The sequence below is a fragment of the Tyto alba genome, unplaced genomic scaffold (genome assembly GCF_018691265.1).
Source record: "Tyto alba isolate M040663 unplaced genomic scaffold, T.alba_DEE_v4.0 Super-Scaffold_33, whole genome shotgun sequence".
Classification (NCBI taxonomy): Eukaryota; Metazoa; Chordata; class Aves; order Strigiformes; family Tytonidae; genus Tyto; species Tyto alba.
The window spans coordinates 2,270,794-2,288,156 of NW_024881308.1; the positions used below are offsets into that span (position 1 = coordinate 2,270,794).

The 17,363-nt window shown below is 46.6% G+C and overlaps 1 protein-coding gene across 3 annotated transcripts in view; it reads right to left on the minus strand.

Moving 5' to 3' along the window:
- Window positions 1–17,363, minus strand: part of RALY (RALY heterogeneous nuclear ribonucleoprotein) — a 138,295-nt gene that overhangs the window by 39,941 nt on the left and 80,991 nt on the right. The gene's annotated exons all lie outside the window — the stretch shown is intronic.

The following is a 17,363-nucleotide window of genomic DNA, read 5'->3' on the forward strand; positions in this document are numbered from 1 at the left end:
TAAGACGAGATGATTTTACAGTAAGATCCCAAGCTGGGTTTATAAAGGTAATAATAGTATTGATAAACTTAGACTTCTTAAAGATGTTTGACTGGGGCACATGTCTTCACTAAGAAATCTGAACGGTAAAACTTCAGCTTGAATTATGATCCACCTAAACAGGGAAGTCTTCAACCGTCAGCATGCAGCCTCAGAGTTCAATTCCCATTCAGTGTGAACAAAAACCTGTTTAAACTTCAGGTGGCCAGCTATGCAAGTAGAGGTGGGTGCTCTGAACTGCTCCTTTCCTGACTCATGAACTATCACCCTTCTGCCTCCTGACACAGAGACTGCTTCCTGATGCAATAAAGTATCACTGATCCATTAAGATCACTAGCAGAAATACAGCAGGAAGGTCTGAATTAACATTATAACATTCGTTTGGGCGTTTTTTGCTGCCTGAAACATTGCATGATGCCATTTCTTTCTGTGCTGTACAGTCCCGCGCTGAGATCAATTCAGTTGCGGTTTCTCCTGGCTCTGCTCAGGCTGCAGGGCAGCAGAAGATGAGTATGCAGTGGTATCAAACTGCATGCAGTCGCAGCCATGCTTCCAGGAGGCAGCGCATGGAATGTGTGCACTCTGCAGAGAAATTGCTCTTTGGGGCAGGAACGGGCTGCAATCAATGGCAAAGGTCTCCTGTGCTATGCATGAGCAGGAGCAGACAGTGCCCTCTCCGACTGCACATCTGCATTATAGATCTGGTGTAGTGCCCTGGGAGCAAGTGAAGAGGAGGGGTATGGGATCCAGAGCAGAGGTATGGGAGCCACAGAGGCTAAATCAAGCACTAGCATGAGAAGGAAGCCATGGGTTAAAGTCTCTGGAGACACCCTCCTAGTTACAGGGGAACCCATTGACCAACGTGACTTGATGCCTATACAGGTTTGGCGCTTGCCCAGGGGCTTGGAGCAGGGATGATGTGCAGAGACACATCTGGCAGAATGAATGCTCTGTTGGACCTGTTATTCATGAGCAAGGAAGAACAGGACAAAGACATGACGGCTGAAACAAGTCTTGGTTGCAGCAACCATGGGACCGTGCACATCCCAAAAGAAGTGCACAGGAACAATAGCAGATCCTGGACTTACATGAACAGATTTCAGTTTGTTCAGGGATCTGCTTGGCAGAATCCTACTGGAAACTGGGCTGTAGGTCCAAGGAGTCCATGGGACCTGCATCATCTTCAAGGACACCCGCCTTGAAGCACAAGAATGGTCCATTCTGATGACGGTCAGGCAGGCATGGCATAAGGCCAGCATGGATGAACAGCAAACTCCTAACTGAGCTTTCTCCTACACAAAAAGGCAGAACCTAGAAGGTAGAAGCAGGTCTGGGCCACCCAACAGGAATCTGGAAACGTTGTCTTACTGCTACCATTTCACCCCCATCTTTATTTCCCTTTGCTGGATCATTATACGAGCAGAGAGAGTTAATGATGCTGCTGAAGGACACGAAGCCATGAGAGAAAGGAGACATTGCAGCACAGGGGGCTTTAATCGAAGAGCAGGGGAGTAAGCTGGGAGGAGGGTCCCTTGAGCTAGCCTGACTAACCTCAGCAGTGGATGTATGTGGAATGAGATGTACCTAAGTGAAATGGTGAAAGCGTGGTGCATCTTCCAACTGTCAGCATCCCCACTGCCAGAGAAAGCCCAAAGCTCCCACAGCTTCAGATACTCTCAGTTGCTCAAGGAACTGCTCTTCCTGGTTAATTCTTGGTGTAAGAGCTCCCTGCTTGGCTGCCAAACAAAGCTCCTACAGGATAACAGGCCCTTAAAACTAACTGGCCCTCTTGCACAACTGACAGAGCATGAAGGATGGCCCCTAGGAGACAGGAAAGGCAGGTGGCAATTTGTAACCTGCCCAGCAGCACAGTAAGAGATGGCAATATCACCATCAAGGCAACCATTTCTCATCCTCCCATTGTCATTCTTGTGATTCCTTATCATAACTGTTTCTTTGACATGTCACGTGCAACCTGCCAGAGCACGGCCAGTCAGGACTGGCTCGATGTGGAGGACCTCCTGAGCCAACCTGCTTGGCTAATTCTCGACAGTCCTGCTGGGAATCAGGCTGTCAAATTTGTGATCCTTGCTCAGGCAAAATCCCCTAGAATTTGTGACCGAGATTTGCTAAAACAAAGATTCACTGCTGCCAAACCAAAGGGCCGAGTGGACTTCTGAAGAAGCTACAGGACTGAGCCATGGACTAGACAATTCATGCCTTCATCGCATTTCAGGTTTACTCTTTTGAGTTAGTTGTCCATTAACAACACACCTCTGGAAATTCCACTATTCGCTCTATTTAATTCACTAATTTAAGCCTCTGGGAAATGCAGTGTAGCTGAATGAGGAGGAGATGGGCAAATACAAGCATTAAATAGGTAATATGTAAAAATTTCAGCCAAGCACAGATTCGGCCACCTTGACACTCTGCACAGATCGTGCCTGGAGCTTGTCACATGGAATGTGCTATCTACAAGGACAGCACAGCAGCACTGTCCCTGGTCCCTGTTTGTGCTGTAGAGTGAAGGAGATGGATGGTCCATCTCAAACATGCTGTGATAGAGATGGGTAAAACTCCCAGAAGGTGGGAGAGGAAAGGGACTTCTGTGGGTTTAAAAGGAGATCCCTTTCTTAACCATCTTTCAACTCATGAAATCATCATCTCTCACATTTGGCACTGCCCTTCCTTGATCTGCCTCCAGCAGTCAGGTAATGTATTACTGCAGAGCTACGTGGAGCACAGAGCAGGAGGGCATTACACAGGAATTCAGTGAGATTTCCACACCTTTACAAAGCTCCCTGCTGCCTGGGCATCTCCTGACTAGAAAGATTAAAGGGATTAGAAGCTTACAAATGATGAGGCAGGGAAGCGAAGGGCTTTAGAAAATACCAAGGTCTTAATTTACAAGGGATGTTTCAAAAATGAATGGAGTGAGGATTTTCTCCCACAGGAAGGTGGAAAAATTTGTTCTGAAGCAAGGTTATTTGACCATTAAAATAACTGGCTCATCCCATGTGAAAGTACTAATGTATATGTTATACAATGCAGAGACAAAGGTATCTCTCATTTGCTCCTCTACAAATTAGGTGAAGAGAGTGAATGGGGTTAGTAGGATGGGTAAAGAATATGGTTTTATGAACACAACGAATAAAGCACTGCTAGAGTAAAGCTGGGAAGCACATTTCCAGATGAGTAGTTCATTGACTAAAAATTATATTTTGGGGTAGGCTGAACACTACTCCCAAAGCACGCAAAAAGTCCCACTGGAGCACTTGCAGAAGGAATAAAGTGCAGATATCTTTTTTTCCACAGACATATGGGCAGCGTTTTAGTTCAGCATTGGCAACACCCTGCCGAGCCCTCTCCTGTCTTTCACCCCCCCATCCCTGCTCCTGGGAGGGCTGTGCTATTTCCCATGCTAACTCGTTGCTTGGGCCAGTTTAGTATCCAGCCCTGGTTAAAACAAAATTTAGCTGAACCTGTAAAAGGCAGGGGGTGGAAAGAGCTCTTGAAGACTTTCCAAAGTGGGGTTTACAAGTCAAGAATATGTTCTTCTCTTTCTGTTCTCCCCATGCACAGATCCAGCAAAGAAGGAAAGGGCAGGATGGGTGGTATGGAGCAGCTTGCAGAGGCTGGAGGATTCCTGCCTTGGGCGCAGACTCCCAGAAGGCATCCTCCCCAGGCTTGTTTCTGCAGGTTTCTCCTTGGCTCTGAATACAGCTCCTGCAGGAGGAGAAGCAATTCCCAATGTAGGTGTCTTTCCATGTAGCGATTCCCAGTGTAGGCTCTTTCAAGCATGGTTTTCTCCATCCTCAGTCCCCATTGACTTGTGCACCCCAGATGATAATTTTGTAACTCCAGGAAGCCAGGCAGTGTGTGCCTCCAGCGACAGCCTCATCCTCACGGGTTTATAGAGACTGTATCCAAATGCCCACCAAGATTGTGCACAGCTGCAGCACTTCTAGAAACACTCTCAAAATTTCAGAGCCCAGCACCAAAAAGGACTCACAGCAAGACCCCTGTTTGCAATACCACTGAGCCAGTCTGAGAGGGCCCCAACCTCTGCAGGCACCTGCTCTTCTTGTGTATCACCTATGCCCAGGGTCCCAAGGGTGCTCCTGACAGCCCTGCACCTCTTGGTGCACAAGACATCCTTTGAGTTTGCTGTGGCCACCACTACGCGTGAGCATAATACCAAGGAGCACCCAGCCTCCTTTGCACTCGACACGAAAAATAAAGATAGTCAGAGGGAGATTAATACACACAGGGCTAGAGGTACGTTGCCTCTCTCAAGTCAGCAAGGCAGAGCAGGTATGTGATGCTGACATACATCAGAAAGTAGAATCCACCCTTGTGAGATACAAAGTGGATGGAAACCAGGCTTGGCTGGATGAAGGGCTCTTCCCCTAATGCAGGAACTTCCTCAAGCCACAGAAAGTTGGTGTAACTGAATCTGGGCCAAGCTGGCGTCGCAGTGCCATGGGGCACAGTGGACTGGGCAGATGGTCCCAGGGCAGAGCACTGCAGTGGTGGCACTGAGACCACCTACAAGCCCTGGAGCTCTTCTGAATTACTCCAAGGGCTGGATCAGGAGGAGAGGTGGTGTGTGATGGCCAAGCAAAGAGCCTTCTAAAATGATTTTTGATATATCTATCTATAACCAATTATCCTTCACAGAGCAGAGCAGAACTGGAATCACACATTACTTGGGCTAATAAAAACCACTCAAAGTACAGATACTTTGGTGCAGAGTAAACAATAACTGTGACATCAAAAGGGAATTAGCAAGTGGGAAGGATTTGGCTCTCTATATTTAACCTTGTGATGTGTTTGAATGGCTGACAGTCTAAGATGTGAAAAAGTGTTTTTTAATTGATTCAGGATTTTTGTTTTAATGCAGATACGGCCATATTTTCATCAGACATCCTCAACCTGATTGATCCAATCTTCCACTACCCATGTGGCTAACACAACATTAAGCCTCTTCCTAGTGCAAATCACAGGTACGTTATGTGCAATCCCACCAAGGAACATACCTGGCCACTGATGGTCACATACAGCACCAACACTAAAAGCAGCAGCAGAGCTAAATGTCCCTCAGCATTTCGAAGGCCACACTGGTGCCCTTGGGTCACAGCTATGAACCAACATAACCAAGCCATTGCAAACAGGTAATTTAGATTTTGTTTTAAAGTAGCAACAGGGGTGCAGAGAGGTATAAATTGTGACATGCATTTATATGTATTCCAGCCTCCCCTGCAGTGTCATAAACCATAATGAAAACAGGTTCATGCCAGAAGGTATGAACTGGAGCATTAAACATGTTAACGTACTTATACTTCAAAAACCCTATTCAAAGTTAAAAGAAATTAAGACAAATTAGGCCTCTTAATGGAATTCAGTGGTTTCAGGTGTTTCAGTTAAATTACAAAATCCCAGCCATAGAGACGAAAGGTGGGCAGCAAGGATGTTCCACTGGGGCTTCCAGTTCCCCACAACCTGACCACGGTCATAAAGTCTTTGCAGTCAGGTTGTCCCTTGGTTCACCACGCCTCGCAGAAAGGGGCTGTATTTCCTAATCTGATCTGTGGTTCACCCCTGCAGAAAAATCAATAAGCACTGTAATCACACCCAAGCAGTGCTCCTGGTCTGGGTCTCTCTCATTATTCTAATTCTGGAGGTTGTGTAACTTTGCTGCTTTCTGCGACTCGCTCCTGATTTATTTCTAGGGTTGCCACCTACTGCTTTCCAAACGGCTTCCAGCTGTTGCAGAGGGCTTGCTGGTGGCTCCTGAGGAGCGTGGTGGTGTGAAGGCAGTGGTCGTCCATCCTGGGTGCTGGGGGGCTCTGGCTTCAGAGGAGCAGCACCCTCCAGCACATCGTAAGTGAGACAAACATGGGTGTCCCTGTTTCAAGTGCTGGGTGGCACTGACGATCACTGGCTGATCGCAGAGTCCTCCTCTCCCTTGGGTGAAAGCCCTGGGGGTGACTCTTGTCCCTCTCCAACCCTCAGTGTGCTCTGGGTGTGTGCACAGACCCCGCTCGCTACCAGCAGTGCTCAGCCCTGCCCCGTGCTGAGAGCCAGCCCCAGCCTGAGCAGAGAAATGCTGCTGATTCAGAGAGAAGGCTGAAATGCTCCTGCTTTGGGCACAATCTCTGCCGGCTCTAACAGCAATGGCAGTGTGACTCAACAGTGTTAAAACTTTCCAGGCTTTGGGTGACATTTACAGAGCATGGGGCGTAGGAAAGTGTTTATTGTGGAGCAGAGGCGACAGTGAACCTAGAGAGTGCAGGACATGGGAAGGAAGGCAGCATGATTCATCAGTGGGGAAGAGCAAGACAACTTATCTGTTTTCTGCAATTCCACATACAGCCAAGAAAAATGAGCCATCGTAACAGAAATTATGTGTGACAAGGAAGGACAAACCATTCTAATCAAAACAACAGCGGTGCAGATAACTCCTGGAAGAACCCTGTCACGGGCACCCAACTCCATTTGGAGGGTGATAGCGGGCCAGGAGGATGCTCCTGGCAGGACAGCAACACAGACACTGCACACCCTCACCTCCTCTGGGATGGATAAATGAGTTCTCAAAAAGCAAGGAATGAACTTCCAGGATACTGATTCCCTGGTGCTAATATTTTCTTCTGGCTTCCTGCTACAAAGCCAAGGTGATTTGATTTAAGCCACAGCATAATAAATAAATAAGAACTTCCCAAATGTAGGGTGAGCTGAGGGAGAAGGGGAGGGTGAGGAGGAAATATGGAAGCAATGAAAACAAAAGCTGATAATGCAAGTTGCTGAGAATGACTGGCTCCCAGAAATGCTTGAAATGGCTTCTGAAGGCAAAGCTGTCATCTGGGTCTCCAATGCACTGTTTATTTTCCTCAAGTGAAATGTGAACCTCGGGGTCAGCAGCATCACCTTGAAGCTCCTCTCAAGTTAGCTGATTCCTGAGCACCTACGAACTCCATTCTGCCACTGTGTTGGCAGAGATCAAACCCCAGACCCAGAGAGGTTTTTATCTTCTTGTGGTGGAAGGATAAGTTATCAGTCAAAACTACATTTGCAGTTAAGCAATAACCCCTATTTGGAGATCAGTTAGTAGCACCTGTTAAAACCGTGATTGGGGGAACAGGTTCAGAGAAGATCCAAGATATAGGAGATGACTATTTAACTAGAGATACAGATCTCCATTCAGATCATACAGCAAAGACCCAGGCACCACTTGAATCTAAATCAGACCATTTGGAAAGGTTGCAGTGATTTGGATGCTGAATTTATCCTTATGTTTCAAGTCTGCTTAACTTCAGCTCCTCCAGAAACCAGCTGGGTCTTAAGTCTGTTTGGTTTCTCCTGAAGAAAGTGAAGAACCAAGCAGAACACGCTTTGTGGGGAGAGAGGATTTCCTACTGCAAAGGAGCTTTGACGTTTTGCCTTTGCCCATGACAAGGTACAAAACCTGGAGTTGAGCACTATGTTTTTTTGCCATGTTCACCTTGAGTGACTTGACCAAGTCCACGCGGTCTGGCGGCGGGTGAGGAGAGGACAGTGCTCATCATGCAAACAGCAGGTTGTGCCTGAGCACTGGACCACCCTCCGAAGAGCAAATCAAGTTTGGCTTTGACGCTCTCTGAGTCAGCCAGCAGGCTGACACCGCTCTTCCCTGCCCTGTGCTATGCAGGTGAACATGCCAGAATATGATGATATTATAATCTTTTTTTATTATTATTATTTTTGGGTGTCTCTCTCATGTCTGTGCTCGTGTCCTGCAGCCAGGGGAGCTCACCTTCTCGGTCTGGGTGGGGGGTCCAGGCCAGCCCTCTAACTCTGCCAGCCTTCAGACTTCATACAGGTTAGCTGGGATGGACTGAACTCCAGACAAGAGCCTACTGTGAACAACACCCTTAACTTAAAAACCTAGATCCTGTAGCTGGGTCTGCCATGCAGCATGACACAATGCTAGACTTCCTCTCCCATCCCGTTTGTGCAACGTGTATGTTTTACCATCTCTGACATCCCATGTCATCTCCCAGTTCCCTCTACAAGCCAAAATCCAGTGATGAATTTGGAGTCCCAATAATCTTAAAAAAGTATCTTTGAGATGTTTTAATTAGCCTTCACCTTTTTTTTAGGACCCATTCAGGCTGAATTTTGAAGCTTTTCACCATGATATACCAGAAATACACTACTACTTTGCTGAAAGTGTTCACAACTGATATCCCTACAAGAACTGAAGTTTTAAGAAAATAAGACTCAAGGCCCATGGTAGAACCACGAAGGCTGGCAAACCCACTGAGGCTGCAGCATGACACTTCCCTTTTCATAATTTATTCTAGAACTGAAATAGTTTATTCATAAAACAAACATTGCTTCTAGTAGAACTTTATTATTAAAAAGTCTCCCTCTCAAACACTCAATTCTCATTACTATAATTCTAATCAAAATATGAAAATATTAATGCAGATAAAAGAAATAGAAACCTATTGGCAATATAAGCAGTGAGACCTATGGATCAGATGTTTTATTGATGCAAACTGACTGGTGACTTTGTGTCATACCAGTTTACACCAGCAGAAAATTTCACCGTGGCTTATAAGTTGTATAGTGTTAGAACCGGACTAGAATTTTCTAGTGGTGTAAGCTGAAGTCAGCAGAGACATGCTGACTTTTATCAGTCAAGAAGCATACTGGACATTTTCCAAAAAGTGAAGTCTTAATGATGGATCTTTATCTTGGAGAATTAATTTCAAATTTGAAAAAAAGAAAAGGGACCTTAGAGTTCACTGCAAAGGTGAGGCGAGCCTTGGGTCCTGCAACTGCACATCTCAGAAACCTCTGTGCCTGGGCAGCAGGTTCGATTTACTGCATTTGCTGTGTGTGAACACACAGCCAGGGCACGCACTGCACCTCCCACATTGCAGCAGCGGCACTCGCTGCGTGCTTGCTGTTTGCTGCAGCAGATCCTCCTCGGGTCTGCAGCCAGGGGCCAGGAGTCGAGTCTGATATAAAAAGATGTTAGGTAAACAAGATGCAGGGAGGAACTCTTGTCAGGCAACAACAGGGAAACCCTGTGTCCTAAAGTTTTAGGGAACTGCTGTGGTCCTGGTGCTGGTGATGAGGGAAAGCGGAGACAGGAGAGTTATGCTGAGAAGAAGAAATAAACAGTTGAATAGTAGAAAGTAAGAGTTCAAGGAGAATTAATTTATGTAGTTTCCATTCAGGAGTACCCATGTGGCATTTTGGAGCATCATCTCTGGAGAGATGTTGGAGAAAAACTGAAGTGAGAGGAGGTGGGGTGAAGTAAGAGGAAGGCTTTCACCACTCTCCTTAGGAGGTCCTGGAAGAAAGGGAGTTGCAATAGGGCAGTGCCAAGGTGTGGTGGTGCTTGTGTGTTTCAAGAGTCTAGGGAACAGAAAATTCAAAAAGGAAACTTGTCCAGCATTAAAACAGGCTATGACCACAATCCTCTCATGGGGTAAAAGCCACCCTGTCCAGCTGGGAGACCTGATGCCAGCCTGGGATGAGGTACAGCAGAGGGGAAAATGCTGCTTCACGAGGCACGGGAAGCTGAGCTAAAGCGCTGTGGCCACCAGTCTCACCAGGGCATGCTTCCTTTCACCACCCATTGCACTGCACCACAGTTCATGACCCGATCTGGTGCAGTCTTTCTTTACCTCTTAGGAGAACAATGTCATGGCTTTTGGCTTTCAACTCTTACTTGGCCTCCAGAAGAGGGTTTTCACTACTGTTCATCTGGAGAAGGACTCCGAGGCTTTCAAACCTCAGCTCAGAAGTCAGTTATGCTCAAATAACCCCCTGGAGTCACTCACATGCCACTGAGGGACACTCCAGATCCAAACCATGGTGAAACACGGGAGCTATCTCCACTGACTTTTTTGGTGAGCCTTCAGGCCCTCTAAAAGACCAGTGACCAACCCAGTGCCCTGCAACAAATTGGTGCAAAAGAGGAGAGCTTGTGCCTCCCAACTCATCGTCCCCAAATTCTTGTATCCAAGTCCAAGCAGAATGTCTTCATTACCAAGCACCATGGGCTCTGAGAGCATAGAATGTTGGCCTGTCTGCTGCTACTGCTGTGAGACACCAGACTGTTCACTTAATCCTCTCCTTCTCTCTCTTCTTTTTAATAGTTTATGCTTTCTGTTGTTTCAATCCTTGTTAAAGGCTCAAACTTTGCCTAAAGTGTAAAGAATAACCAGTGACAAGTTGGCATCACTCTCAGCAGGCAGGAAAGATCTCCCTGACACACGTTCCCCATGCAAGAAGATGTCTGAGCACCTTCTGGACAGAGAACTCAAAAAGGACATAAGGAACCAGAGCCATGCAGGTATAGGATGAAGGGGAAAAAGAAACACATGCAAAAACTAATTCCTGAGCTGATGCCAAAGCTGGATCTAAAGGCAATGACAGCAATTAAAGGCAACCCTCTTGTCTCTGGTCTGCACCATGGATCTCTTCTGCCTTCACCAGCTGTACCTGGCATTTACAAAATGAATCCTGAGGTCCCTGCCACATGCATTATGAAAGTAAAACATCCCACGGGACAATGTTGGTGGTGACAGCACACTCCAGTCTGGTGGAGCACACACTGGTGGGGACCCCCCGTGAGCTCCCATTCCTCGCACAGTGCAAGTCTGGCTGTCGCCCAACGAGGGAAAAACAAATATCCTCACTTCAGAAGAAACAGGGCCATGAGGACTGTAAAGGCCTGAGCAAGCACCTCACTGTCAGACCTCTATATAGGCTGCCGAAAGGAATAACAAGCCTTGCTTTCCCTGGAGCTCCCCAGTGGGTTTGCCAGACCATCCCCTTTCTGAGCCAGACAGCTCTGGCTCTCCTTACAGCTCTCCCTGTTCCCTGTGATGTATGACATCTGGGAACTCTCATATATCCAGTGGGCAGGCTCATTTATACAGTGTTTGAAAAATAGATGGTATATGAAGTGCAATTTGGTGTTGTAGCAGAGTTCTGTCCCCCTTGGGGTGTCAGGGCATTTGATTAAAGTCCTTTTATGGGAAATCAATATTTTACTCATTATAACTTTCATTCTCAGACCTAAAAACTACTGAGATGGACTTGTAAGATGCTGCACTACATGCATGCACACACAGGTCTATTCATTAGGGGAGTAATCCCTTAGCATTTATTTTTCTTTCATAAGCACACACAGAGGTCAATAAGCAGCTAGAGGGTGTCTTTCTAATGGGTTAGCGACAGGCTGCAGTAGGGATGCACCATTTACTGCTGGATTAAAGCCCCCCACTTAAAATCACTGGCCCAGATCATCCCAAGATCCCAACTAAGTTGAGAAGAGGCAAGCATCTTGGACAAAACTCTTCCAAGGCCAAAATAGCCTAAAGCTTTGAATTAGACCCAAGGGCAGTGACTGACACAGGAGACTGGAGAGACACTCAGTTGAATGAAATGAATAAAACACTGACTTGAGATTCATGAGATGTAGAGTTGACTTCTGCTTCTGCCTCTGACCCCCTGGGAACCCTGGTGAGACCCTTTGCAGCTCTGTGCCTTGGTTTTCCCACCTGTACAATGGGCTGGAGACACCGTCCTCCTGCAGAGTAACACCTGCAGACAGACTCACCTTAGGTGCTGGAGAAGGAGCGGGACTGTCGCTGGGATTTTGGCATGGAGACTGTTATCAGCCAGTCAAGCTCTCCCCAAGAGTGGTTACAGGGGCTGCGGGCAGGACTGGAGGCAGCATGGCACAAACTGCCTGCACAGCGTGCTGGGCTCTTGTTAATTACCACCCCTGCAAACAGCCGGCAGCTACAGAAATTAAACAAGTAGCAATAATAATAAGGAAATAATATTTAATAATCCCTTCCCAAAGCAGCACTGATTTATTTCTCTAAGGGGTTGCTTTGCCTCCTACAACCTGATCCGTTAGTGCTGAAACCATAGCAACAGCCCGGATTGTACCATTATGCATAAGGATGCACAGCCACTGTCATCTGCACCAGTACTAGCAACCTGCCTTGATTTCACAAAGATGAAGGATGTTCAGGGCCCACCCTACAGCTTGCACTGCATCTCACAGACATACAGACTATGGGTGCGGCATGGCCTGTGCTCCCCGGGCCGCCGGTGCCAGTGCCACAGGGCTCGGGGTGCTGTGTGTGCTGGGATGTGTTTGCTGGTACCGTCGTTCTGATGCCAAATCCAGCAGGAAAAAAGAAAAGCTGGCATTGACAGGATTTTCTGGTACAAACTGAGGCCAGAACACACACTCGCTTACCAGAGAACTGGAGCAGGTGTGAATCTAATGATGATAAAACCAATTTAATTTCTGCTCAACACTGAGGAGGAGGCAGATGGACATGTCCAGCAGTGTTTTGTTTTGTTTTGTTGTTTTAAATTAAAAGTACCACATTCCAGTTTATTATTGGTTATTATTTACGGGGCTTTTGCTTTTGGGAGACAAAATAAAGGATGTGAGGGCAACATGGCAAATGATGCACAAGGAGAGGACAGGTCCTGTCTTACAGGGCTGAGTGGTCCCCAGTCCAACCCAGAGCTGTGCTCCTTAGCCTGGACCGCTCCTCCCTCGTGCATCGCCACTACGCACTGACTCTGTCCCGCAAAGACCAGAGTAAACTTTATTATTTTCTGTTTAAAGCAGCTCAGCTACCCAACCCACCAGCAGAAACAGTAATGTGTCAAAAGGACGACTTCTCAACAAGATGAAAGGAACAAAGTGACTGGAGATTGCAGAATGACGGGACAGAGTTACAGCATCATCTGGGGGGTATTTTTATGTTTGTTATTTTTTTCTTTCAAAATAGAAAATTTCATTAACTTTTGAAAGCACTGAGTATTTTCTGCTTGCTCCCTAGACATTAGGAAGTGGGAAGGAAAAGTCTGCAAACATTTCACAACTATCCTATTGTTTATTCTTGGAAAAATGTCAGATGTTCAAAATACATCTGAGGGTTTGTGCACAAGCCGCACGTAGATAATTATGCTGCTTTGCAGTGGGATGAGTGTATATGAGAAATACCTCCATTTAGAGAATCTGTAAGTGGGTTGGGGTTTCTACAGGATGAGTGGGATCAGATGAAGGGATTTTTGAAGGGGACCTAGTTGGTTATCTGGGGACAATATCCCTCTTGGTGAAAGCAGGCTGGGAGAGCCCAGATCAGTATTGACTGCTGTAGACAGTCAACACCAGCCTGAATCTGATCTGATGTTCATCTGTGCTGTGCTATCTTCCATGGCTCCTTTGCTGAATCAGTCACACTCTTGCAAAGCCAAAAATGGAAATAATTTGTCTGGGTAAAGACACCCAGACAAAAAATCAAAACAAAATCAGGCATCATCATTGCAAGGGAGAGCGAATGACTCCCCCAAAGACAGTCCTCAGGTCAATCCTCTCTCCGTGTCCATGGCCAGGAAGAAATATCTTTCTAACATTGGGATGCCGAGGGAGCAGCTCTGCCCTTCACCAGCCACCTACCCCGCACTTCAGTGTGTGGCTCAGTGGTGCAACGACACAGTGCAGCATCTGCTGACTCCCTCGGTGGCTGTATGGGGAGATGGAACCTGCGGATCGTGGGAGACCAGCTCAGCAGCCCCCCAGATTTCTGTGTTTGGGAGCACAGCAGTGCAAGATGCTGATAAGCCATTGCTTGTCACCAGCAGCACTCCTTTGTGGGGCAGGGGCCTATGGAACATGTCCTACACGGGTCCATTTTGGGTGACGGGAACTTTGTGGCCCACATGACTAACGCTGGCTAATGACTTGTCCTCTTCTCCTTCAGTGATGTTCAAGGAGCAGGTGCATCCATCCATCTAATATCCCACTCACTAGGCAAAATAAATCCCTGGTACCTCCTGACATATGGTACATACGACAATATGGATCTGATCAGCTGTTCACATTCCCCCTGCTACAATAATTTTATGATATGCCACTGAAGGATTTTCATCATTTTGAGAAGCTTAGAAACTGGAGGGGAGCCCTGCTGCTTCCCAGCACAGGCAGGATTTACAAGCAGGAGTAGGGGAAAGAAACCTTACGAGATTTATACAATTTTTTCTTTAAAAAGTGTCATTTTCTATTTACTGACCTGGTTTCCAGCCTCACATCTACATGTGCAATTGAAGACACCCCGAATGAGAATTAATGGCAAGCAGGCAGCATACTTTTTGCTTTATTTTAAAAGTATTAAGAGTAAACGCAGACTTTTCTCCTGTGCACCTCTGTGAAACACATCTATCGGGGTCCCTGTGGCCAGACACATCACGGTGACTCGTGCATGTGCATTGAGGAGCTGGAAGCATCTTTCATGACAGGGTGGCTCTCACAAGTCATAGCAGGAGGTCAAGAGCAGTCATGTGTAGGAAATCCAACATATGGCTCGAAGCAAACACGCATCTCACCTCATCCCCTCTTACAGGCACCACTTTGGCTCACAGCCCCTGCCCATGGCTCTTGGGGCTGTGTGGGATGCTCCCTTGCTTCGGCAGGCACGGTGATACAGGTTGGGGACCTCTGGGGTGATTTGGGGCTGTTTTTCACCAGGCGTGCAATGCACTGCTTGGTGGGTCATGGCACAGCCAAAACAAGAGTTGCTGTGGGTCGTGGGGTGAGATCTGCTGTGCCCAGGAAGGTGCAAGTGTCAACCCATGCTTGCACTGGAGGGTGACCAGACACTGGGGGCCATGTCTCTCCAGGGGCTGGGTGGGTTTCCCTGGACCAGCTCTCTTCTTCTCATCTCTACTGTATGTAGAATATGGTGGTTCCCAGGACCATGGCTTCAGAGGATGGACAGGGGAAAACCTTATGTCAAGGATGAAATCCAGGACAGAAGAATGAGACTGGGACAGTGAAGGACTATTCTGAACCTGCTCCTGGCAAACCTGAAAACCGCTCATGCTACTGAATATTAGATGTAAATTCCTACAAGTTTCATAAAAATGCGTGGCTGGGAAGAGAAGACCTCTAAGAAGGTCTTAGAGACCCTCTTAGGTAAGACTCTATGAACATAACACTTTTTAGACATCAGAGAAGTTACAAGGATGGGTGGGAGGTTCTGAACAATCCAGTTGCAGAAAACCTTTCAGCCTGAAGTCATTATACATGAGAAAATCCATGTCTCAGCTAGACATTTCCTCCTGCACAGACACTCTGGTGCCTGGCAGCGTGCAAGGTCTGAATCTCTTCCTACCATTAGGGCTTTCATGTTTCACAGTCATTTAGATCCACCAATATTTAGAAGAGCTCAGTTCATGCTGAAACCTTGGCACAATTCAGTCAAAAAGTCCATGAACTGAGACCAAAAGTGGCTCTGCATAAGCTTCTGTAGCACCAACTGCTCATGAAACTCCAGGTTCTGCCCTGAACTTACAGAAGTCGATTAACTATTCCATTAACTTCAGTGGAGCAGGATAGTCCCTAATGAAACACCAGAATTACTTTATTTGGTGTTATTTACTGTCTGGAAAACAGTTCCAGGTGACAATGATCAGTTAAAAAATTACTACAGACATACTACCAAAGGATTTACAAACCCTTCTATTTTCAGGATGAGTGAAAAAGCAGGTCTGTATTTTAGCCACCTTCTTCAAAATGCCTTGTAATCTCAGGGTTAGCACAGCAGCATGATTTGGGGTGAAACATTATATCCTGTGACATACAGATAGTTTGACTAGAGGCAATATCAGTTCTTGAAAGTCCAGAGTATTGCACAATTTAGCAAATGTCATGGTTGTATATAGATTAAATCTGACACCACTTATTCAAGAAGACAACCCACCACCTAGAAAGCACTTAAAAACAAGGTCTTGTTGGTCTTTCAAGTTTGAGTAGGAAGTATAATTTTTTTCCCAAAATTTTATCTCCTTGAGGATCCTCCTGAGTGAAACCATCTTCTCTTTAACTGAATTGTCTTGAGCTAAATGCCAGGGAAAATAAATGGGGAGCAGGCCTTACTTAAGGAACGGGCCTCCAACACCTGTAGCTCAACCAGCTGTGCCCATGTTATTCATTACAGACTTTTTGTCTTCCACTGAGGGTGAAAATACATTGATCAAAACCTCCTGAATGCGAAAAGAAAACACATCCAGCAGCGATGGCCCCGTGCCGATGCCGAAGCGCAGCAGCAGGCCCGTCAGCTCGCTGCCCCTGGCACGCAGCAGCCGTTGCCCGGCTGGGACCGAGCACGGCGACCCGCCGGCCCTCGGAGCTCACCAGGTACCCGGAGGAACAAACCTGCCCCTCGCCTGCCGCCAACAGCGGCCACAGCCCGAACGGCTACGAGGTTGGGTGGGAGGAGGACACCCAGCCCCTGGCTCCAGGCTCGCACCCTGCCCCGGCGGGATGCCTCCAACGCCCTGCGCACGCACACAGCTGCACCCCTCGCCAGGCACGTGTCCAGCGAGGCCACGACACCCACACTGGCTCTGTCTACACCTAGGGACACTTAGCCAGGGCAGGGCACTATGATTTCATGACTCGAAGTCAATGGAACTGCAGCAGTTCTTTAAAGAGAAATTAATCCCTGTCTTTCAATCGACTACGTAAGAAAATGCTTTCTTGAACAGAGATGCTCTCCTACATGAGGGCCGTATTAGAGGGTTTGCTGGCTGACGCCAAATCCTGCTGTGCTGTGAACATCTTTAATATATGTGCACTCAAAGTTTGTTTTAAAACTGTCACTCCAAGTTTGACTTCAAAAAATGTCATCTAAATATTTCTTAATCTGGGGTTTACTGCTATATGTTATTTTTTTATTTGTATAAAAGGTTTTAAAGCTATGAAACTGCATAAAAGTTGGAATTCTACAAATTCACAAAAAATCTGTGATTAAAAGAAGATGCCAAAATGATTGTTCCTCATTGTGGAAACTTCTGAAATTCCTGAGAGCAGCTGTGACAAACAGAGCTAATAAACACCTTCCACTCCTACAATCAGTACCATGTACTTTGGAGTAGATACATTCCCAGCAACATTAAATTAAGTTCATTAGAAAGATTATTAAATTTATTTTGATTAAGTGTCAGGAATAAACTATAGATGAACAATGGAGTTTTCTAATGAGTTCAAAGTCCAGGAAATATTTTTTTTCCCTGGGTCAATTATAATTTCAAAGCAAAATTCCTACGGGACCAATTTATTGGGAGGGCAGAGAGGCTTTTGTTCTGCAACTCCCAGCTGCTCCATACAACGCCTGATCCTGCCTGTGTTTGCTTAGCTGTGATTTCACTTACTCAGATAAGATGTTGAATGCCTCAGCAAAAAGCTCTGGGGAGCAGCTTTCTCCTTCTGCCTTATAATACGTATT